Source organism: Phoca vitulina, unplaced genomic scaffold (genome assembly GCF_004348235.1).
Source record: "Phoca vitulina isolate PV1807 unplaced genomic scaffold, GSC_HSeal_1.0 scaffold7, whole genome shotgun sequence".
In the NCBI taxonomy this organism is placed as follows: domain Eukaryota; kingdom Metazoa; phylum Chordata; class Mammalia; order Carnivora; family Phocidae; genus Phoca; species Phoca vitulina.
In genome coordinates, this window is record NW_022589710.1 from 13,685,916 (window position 1) to 13,694,723 (window position 8,808).

Genomic DNA, 8,808 nt, shown 5'->3' on the forward strand with positions numbered 1-8,808 from the left:
TTATCAATCTTGTTAATTCTTTCAAAGAACCAGCTCCTAGTTTCGTTGATCTGTTCTACTGTTCTTTTGGTTTCTATTTCATTGATTTCTGCTCTGATCTTTATTATTTCTCTTCTCCTGCTGGGTTTAGGCTTTATTTGCTGTTCTTTCTCCAGCTCCTTTAGGTGTAGGGTTAGGTTGTGTACTTGAGACCTTTCTTGTTTCTTGAGAAAGCCTTGTATTGCTATATACTTTCCTCTTATGACTGCCTTTGCTGTATCCCAAAGATTTTGAATAGTTGTGTTTTCATTTTCATTGGTTTCCATGAATTTTTTTAATTCTTCTTTAATTTCCTGGTTGACCCATTCATTCTTTAGTAGGATGCTCTTTAGCCTCCATGTATTTGAGTTCTTTCTGACTTTCCTCTTGTGATTGAGTTCTAGTTTCAAAGCATTGTGGTCTGAAAATAGGCAGGGGATGATCCCAATCTTCTGGTACCGGTTGAGACCTGATTTATGACCTAGGATGTGATCTATTCTGGAGAATGTTCCATGGGCACTAGAGAAGAATGTGTATTCCGTTGCTTTGGGATGGAATGTTCTGAATATGTCTGTGAAGTCCATTTGGTCCAGTGTGTCATTTAAAGTCTTTATTTCCTTGTTGATCTTTTGCTTAGACTATCTGTCCATTTCAGTGAGGGGGGTGTTAAAGTCCCCCACTATTATTGTATTGTTGTCGATGTGTTTCTTTGCTTTTGTTATTAATTGCCTTATATAATTGGCTGCTCCCATGTTAGGGGCATAGATATTTACAATTGTTAGATCTTCTTGTTGGATAGACCCTTTAAGTAGGATATAGTGTCCTTCCTCATCTCTTATTACAGTCTTTGGTTTAAAATCTAATTTGTCTGATACAAGGATTGCCACCCCAGCTTTCTTTTGGTGTCCATTAGCATGGTAAATGGTTTTCCACCCCCTCACTTTCAATCTGGGGGTGTCTTTGGGTCTAAAATGAGTCTCTTGCAGACAGCATATCGATGGGTCTTGTTTTTTAATCCAATCTGATAGCCTGTGTCTTTTGATTGGGGCATTTAGCCCATTTACATTCAGGGTAACTATTGAAAGATAGGAGTTCAGTGCCATTGTATTGCCTGTAAAGTGACTGTTACTGTATATTGTTTGTGTTCCTTTCTGGTCTATGTTGCTTTTAGGCTCTCTCTTTGCTTAGAGGACCCCTTTCAATATTTGTTGTAGGGCTGATTTCGTGTTTGCAAATTCCTTTAGTTTTTGTTTGTCCTGGAAGCTTTTTATCTCTCCTTCAATTTTCAATGACAGCCTAGCTGGATATAGTATTCTTGGCTGCATATTTTTCTCATTTAGTGCTCTGAATATGTCCTGCCAGTCCTTTCTGGCCTGCCAGGTCTCTGTGGATAAGTCTGTTGCCAATCTAATGTTTCTACCATTGTAGGTTACATATCTCTTCTCCCGAGCTGCTTTCAGGATTTTCTCTTTGTCTCTGAGACTCGTAAGTTTTACTATTAGATGTCGGGGTGTTGACCTATTTTTATTGATTTTGAGAGGGGTTCTCTGTGCTTCCTGGATTTTGATGCCTGTTTCCTTCCCCAAATTAGGGAAGTTCTCTGCTATAATTTGCTCCATTATACCTTCTGCACCTCTCTCTCTTTCTTCTTCTTCTGGGATCCCAATTATTCTAATGTTGTTTCATCTTATGGTATCGTTTATCTCTCGAATTCTGCCCTCGTGATCCAGTAGTTGTTTATCTCTCTTTTTCTCAGCTTCTTTATTTTCCATCATTTGGTCTTCTATCTCACTGATTCTTTCTTCTGCCTCATTTATCCTAGCAGTTAGCGCCCCCATATTTGATTGCACCTCATTAATAGCCTTTTTGATTTCTACTTGGTTCGATTTTAGTTCTTTTACTTCTCCAGAAAGGGTTTCTCTAATAACTTCCATGTTTTTTTCAAGCCCAGCTAGTATCTTTAAAGTGATGATTCTGAACTCTAGATCTGACATCGTACTAATGTCCGTATTGAGTAGGTCCCTGGCAGTCGGTACTACCTCTTGTTCTTTTTGTTGAGGTGATTTTTTCCGTCTTGTCATTTTGTGCAGAGGAGAATAGATTAATGAGAGAACAAAATGCTAGCAGGGTAACAACGTCCCCAGAAAATATACTCTAAACAAATCAGAAAAGACCTGAAGCAGTGGGAAAAGAAAGGGAAAGAGAGAAAAAAGAAAAGGAAAGAAAAAAAGAAAAAAGAAAAAGATAAAGATAAAAACAAACAAAAGCAGAACAAAACAAAACAAAACAAAAACAGAATGTGATCAAATATGATCAGGCTGGATTATAGATCAGTGCCACACACTAGATTTTGGGTGTATTTTGGTCTGTTAAAAGAAAGTCCCTCCCAAAATTTTAAAGAAAGAAAAACTTATATATGTACAAAAATAAGGGTTGATATGATGAAGGGATGGAATATGACTGTAAAGATGGAAATTATAAAAAATTTTAAAAAAGGATTTGATAAGTTGTTTGAAAAAAGAAAGAAGAGGATTAAAAAAAAAAAAAAGAAAGAAAAAAGGGAGAGAATGTGATCAGGCAGGGGAGTAGAAAAAAACCATACACTAGAGATTTAGAGTATATTTTGATCTGTTAGAAGAAACTATCTCAAGATTTTAAAGAGAGAACAACTTATATATATATGCCAAAAATACGGGTAACTACTATAAAGGGATAGAATATGACTTTAAAAATGAAAAATAAAAATGTTTTTTTTTAAAAAAGGGATTGATAAGATGTTGGTTGAAAAAGGGAAAAAGAAAAATTCAAAAAAAAAGAAAAAAGGAAAAAAGAAAAAAAGACAGTTAAAAAAAATAATTAACTTTGAAAGACTAAAGAATCATGGTAAAAAAGCCATGAATTCTATGTGCAGTGTTCCCCTAGCGCTGGAGTTCTGCCGGTCTCATTGATCGGTAAACTTGGTCTTGGCTGGCTGTTCTCGCTGATCTTCTGGGGGAGGGGCCTGTTGCCGTGGTTCCCAAATGTCTTTGCCGGAGGCAAAATTGCCCCGCCCTTGCCCGTCCGGGCTAAGTAATCTGCTCGGGTTTGCTCTCCGGAGCTTTTGTTCCCTGCAAGCTCTCCGTACAGCTTTGGAGGCGGAGAGTGAAAATGGTGGCCTCCCAGTCTCCGCCCCGGCGGAGCCGAGAACTCGGGGTCCCGCTCCTCAGCGAGCCCCCAGAGAAAAGCCGTCAGTCACTCCCGTCTCCCCGGTCTCCGGCCGCACTCTGCGCTCACCCGGCCTGTGACCGCGCCTTTCTATCTGGCACCCGACCCCGGGTGGAGTCTCCAAACCCAGCAGATCCCTGCGGTGCACTCCCGCACCTCTCCTCCCGGGGGAAGAAGGTGAGTCTCCCCGGATCTGCCGCTTGTTGGGTCCCTGCTGGAGGAGCAGTGGCCCGACTGTGCCGCGGATCACGGTTTATAGCAACCCCGAGCTGAGAGCCCGCGCCTGGCCTCCGTCTCTGCAGCCGGCTTCCCTGCTCCGATACCTGGGAGCTCTGCCGCACTCAGGCACCCCCGGTCTTTCTGTGACCCCGAGGGTCCTGAGACCACACTGTCCCGCGAGGGTTCCACCCCCCACTTTGCCACCAGAGTGACGTCCCTCAGCGGAGCAGACTTCTAAAAGTTCCGATTTTGTGCTCCGGGGCTCTATCACTTGCCAGAAGCGGCCGTCGGAGGCCCCTCCCCCGCCGTCTATCCTCCCGAATATCGCCTCGGATTCACTTCTCCGCACGTCCTACCTTCCAAAAAGTGGTCGCTTTTCTGTTCAGAGAGTTGTTGCTATTCTTTTCTTTGATCTCCTGTTGAGTTTGTAGGTGTTCAGAATGGTTTGATCCCTATCCAGCTGAATTCCTTATTGTGCCGGACTTGCCCTTCTTCTTGCGAAACCGTGGGAGAAGGTGCCTGCGTCGGTGTTTCACTTTCTTATCATTCATAATGTTCACTGGAGTAGCACTTTTAATTTCCTTCAAGAACTTTTCCTTTGTACTCACAACTTGGCTAACTGTGGTGCTAGAACTCTTGCACCAAACAGCATCAAATTAGTTGGAGAAGAACAAGAAGATTAATTGAAGATGTTGTAAGATGGTTCTATCTTATGGAAGACTATATAAAATTTGGCTTCCTTCCATTGTCAATAGAGGTTTGTTAAAAATTTTTGAGAAAAGAGATCTTTATTACCTATTGATAAATCTTATTACTCTAGAGCTAGGAATGGAGTAAAATAGTAGCACAGGTGTGAGTTGATGAGGATCTGAAGTATGAGGCAATGGAAACAAAATAAGGAAAGGATGTAAAAGTCAGTGTGTTTGAAGAATTGACATGACTTAGTGGCATCTTACAAAAATATTACTGAAGGTTTATTCTGTAAATTTTAAGTTCAGAATTATGTATATGCTGAAAAATATTAGGATTATTCTTAGCAAACAGAAGTAATTAAAAATAAATATAAAATTCTTGTATTCATTAGAAAATAAATAAGACATCTCTTAAAGATGGGGCAAAAAACATTTTGCTGCAGGATAAAATATCCTGGGTTTCAGGATGTTTAGTGCTTTTTTTTTTTTTTTAAGATTTTGTTTATTTATTTGAGAGAGAGAAAGAGAACATGAGCAAGGGGAGGGGGAGTTGGAGAGGGACAAGCAGACTCCCTGCTGAGCTGGGGTGGGTCCCCTCTTGAGGCTCAATGGGAGATCAGGATCTGAGCTGAAGTCAGACGCTTAACTGACTGAGCCACCCAGGTGTCCCTCTAGATGCTTAGTGCTTTTGAAAGACCTTTGTTACCTGTCTGCCAACATACTGGCTGCACTCTTTTCTCCAAATTATCATTGGTTTCATAATATAACTTTCTTGAACATCTCTTTATCTCCTCCCCCCCCCCCCCCCCCCCACCTCACCAAACTGGATTTAACTTCTTCACAGCAGGTAACCTACTTCCTGTTTTTCCTTAATTGTCTATTTTATTTCTAAAAGCTGATTTGCTTTACATTATTAAATGACTGAAAATAGAATTTTCAGGAATTGATATAGGTCAATGATAATTTCAAAATTGGAGTCAGAAGTTAATAGAGATAAAATCCAATTACACAAGTGATGAAATACATTTCATCCATGTAAAGCAGCCTCCCATTTATTTGGGTGTATCTTCAGTTCCAGGGAAAAATCTAACAACTCCACTCACTGAGGCCCGTTTCCTTCAACATGGGTTATTTGGTTTTTCTAGAGAACAATGTTATACAAATTAAAGTCTAACATTTTGGGTACTCAAATAATAAAAATAAGTAAATCTCATATTTACTTTTTTGACACACCTCTCTGATAGGTGCAAGAAATATAATATAGTTACTAAGCATATAATTAGCATATAGCATATTATTAATAAGCATATAATTATATGTACAATAAAGTATAATTGATTATTTATAAAAAGTTCTTTTTTTTTTTGCTATTAGCATCATCATTAAACTTTTTTGGGAAGCAAGTGGAAATAATCACAGATTGTTATTCAAATACAAAATTAGTTGTGAACATTTATCAAAAAGAGAAAATGTGTATTTTGCAATATATAGTAAAATGATTTTTTTTTCTTCTTCTAGGACATACAGAGGAAGAGCATATTTTAAACGGCAATTTTATAAGCAAGCAACTCAAGATTTTTCTGTTGCAATTCACTTAGATCCTAATAACTGGTTAGCTTTGTATTATAGAGCCTGCTTATTTAGAAAGAGTAGCCCTTTTAGAGCACTACAGGATTATAGCGTTTCAGGTACTTCACCTTCAACTGCACATAAATAAGAATTTGAAGTTCAGCAGTTCACTTTCATAGAATGTACTACTAATATGCGATGATTAATATACTATGTATATTTTTATGTAGTTATATATAGGTATATATTAATATATATTTATATATATTTTCATATGTATTTACAAGCTACAATGGTTTAGCTAAAAGTGTTCCTATATGCCGTTTTAGTGAATGTGAATGTGTTTGTACTTACGTGTGTGTAACTTTGGCAATGGGAGAATATCATCTCAAAGAAATCTCTTTCTATATATTGAATTCTGAGCTTATTTCTGGAAATCCAGGCCTATTTTCTAGTCAGCTTGCAGTGAATTTTCCTGGTGGGCTGTGTCCTACTCCATAGGTCCAGCCCACTGATTAGTCAAATTCAGAGTTTTTAACCCTTACACTAAAAATGAACTTTGAGAATCCTTAGTGATAGGATGCCAATAGCTAAAAGTAACCATTTCCACTTTACCCTATAGCAATGTATTCTTGGTATATAAATATGCCCCACACAATTCTGGGCATAGAGTAAGTTCTCAGTAAACAGTTCCCAGCTGAATAAATTAGCCCATTGTGATTGGATAATTCTAGCCAGAGACCAGCATTCCAAACATGGCTGTGTTCCCCTGGGTGCAAAGCGCTAGAATTCCATCATTCTAGATGAGGCAGTATCTAGAGATTAAGAGACAACTAGACTCTTATAAAGAGAATTGCACAGCTCCTCAGGGAAGGCAATATAAGATGATTGCCTTCTGAGGCCACCCTTCCCATGAATATTCAAATAAAGTAACTCAAAGTCCATTTTATGTTCTGAGAGGATTCTGGTGCTCTCCCTTCTATTTCTAAGGATTTTTGGAAGGCAGGACTAAGTTAAATTTTTGTTTCTCGTATAATCTTTGCATCTAATTTCTGCTCCCTGATTGATTCTCCATTTTTGCTCATCCACACAATTCTTGTATTTACTGTTCATGAACACCTTGGGGTTCAAAGGATAAATTTAGCAGAGACATTTAAATTTGAAGGTCAAGCACACCCCTATTTCTTGAAGTTTGTTTCTGTCTGTCAGCCCTGTCCATCTGCCATCTGGCCAACCTCCTTTCTCTTCAGTCATCTCTAAAAGTCTCTTTCTCATACTTCCCTCTTCTCCAAGTTGTTGACTCCTCACTCCCTCTTTTCTAGACTATCACAACAATACAAAATCTCTGTTATTTAACTATTCAGAGCAGACCAGCTTGATTTTTTACTTTAATCCTTTTCTATAAGCTAGCCTAAAGAGTTTTATCTTCCACAATCAAAAAGGACCCTTAAGATATTTTTCCAAGTAATAATAATATCTAGCATTTATTGGGCATTTTACTACTTGCCAAACACTATTCTAAATGCTGTATATGGAGTGTCTCAATTAATATGCAGAATAATGCTATGAGGTAGGTATTATTTTCATCCCTGATGAAGAAATGAAGGCACAGAGAAGTGAAGTAATTCTAATATTTTTTTCCTTAGGAATAATTTTTTAATTTTCCTAGACCAACCACCAAAACTGCAGCTGACTTGCTCTTTGCTAGCCAATCATACTGTGAATGGAGCAGTCAGATTGCCTTCATGTGATTATTTATTTAATCTATATGATCATTGCTTACACTAGATATACGTCCCAAAGTCTAGTACTGTGAATATTTGTATCCCAGACTGTGAGCATTGTACACATTTTTGGCAAAACTTTCCCTTCGCAGCCAGAATGGGCCTGAGAAGCTTAGAAGATATGGATCAAGTGTTGTGGAAAACCCATATAATTCACTAACATGCTTTTGAAAGTGAAGGGAAAATTAGTAAGTGAAGAGACATGAGATGACCTCTGGACCAGTTACAGATGAGAGACACACACCTGGAGAACTGAGAGAGAGGATTCTTTTTGCCCCATACTCCTATTATTTGGGACAAGCATAGATGAGTTACCTGCCTTAACTCCAAGTTCTGCTGGCCTTGGAGTAGCCTCTTTGAGCTGCCCTTCCCTCGTCGATGAGTAGTATCCTGATCTCTGCCATCTGCCCCAGTCTGGAGTTGTACCAGAGCCTGTTTTACGGCCAATAGCAATGCCCTCCTGATAATTAACAGGCCATCACGGGCAAGGGTGCCCTTCTGACTGCCATCCACTGAAATGAATCAGAGGTTAGATTCCATCTTTGCCATTGACTTGCAACATGACTGTGTACCTTTGTACCTTAATCTCTTCATCTACAAAGTGAGTGGACTATCCTAGATTACCACCAGGATTTCTTCCAGTTTTAATGAGTTTTTGAAACTTGATAGCCACATTGTTACTTATAACACATACATTTTTTATGTGAATGCTATTTCTTACTCATCAAATAAATACACTCATCACAGATCTGTTTCATAAAATATTAAAATTGAAGAATAAGTGGGGCGCCTGGGTGGCTCAGATGGTTAAGCGTCTGCCTTCGGCTCAGGTCATGATCCCAGGGTCCTGGGATCGAACCCCATATCCGGCTCGCTGCTCAGCGGGGGGCCTGCTTCTCCCCCTCCCTCTGCTTCTCCCCCTGCTCATATTCTCTCTGTCTCTCTCTCTCTGTATCTCTGTGTTTCGAATGAATAAATAAAAACAAAAATTTGAAGAATAAGTGATAGGAAGGGTGAAGACTAAAATATAACTCAGATATTTTTGTTCAGAACCTGAATAAACTATATATTTTTTATTTTTAAGTTCTCATAAATGATGGCTATGAGAATCTTGGTTGTTTTCTACATCGGGGCATACTCTATGCAGATCTAAAACTTTGGTTGCTGGCAATCTGTGACTTTGAAACTGTTATTTCTCTAGAAAGGTATGTTTTCCTTATAGTCTTATTGATTTCACTTTTGTATAAAGTTAAGAAAAAAATGAAAGAAAAAGTCCTTTCCCCACATCATTAATAAACTTGTAAAATGAGATAATTGTAAAG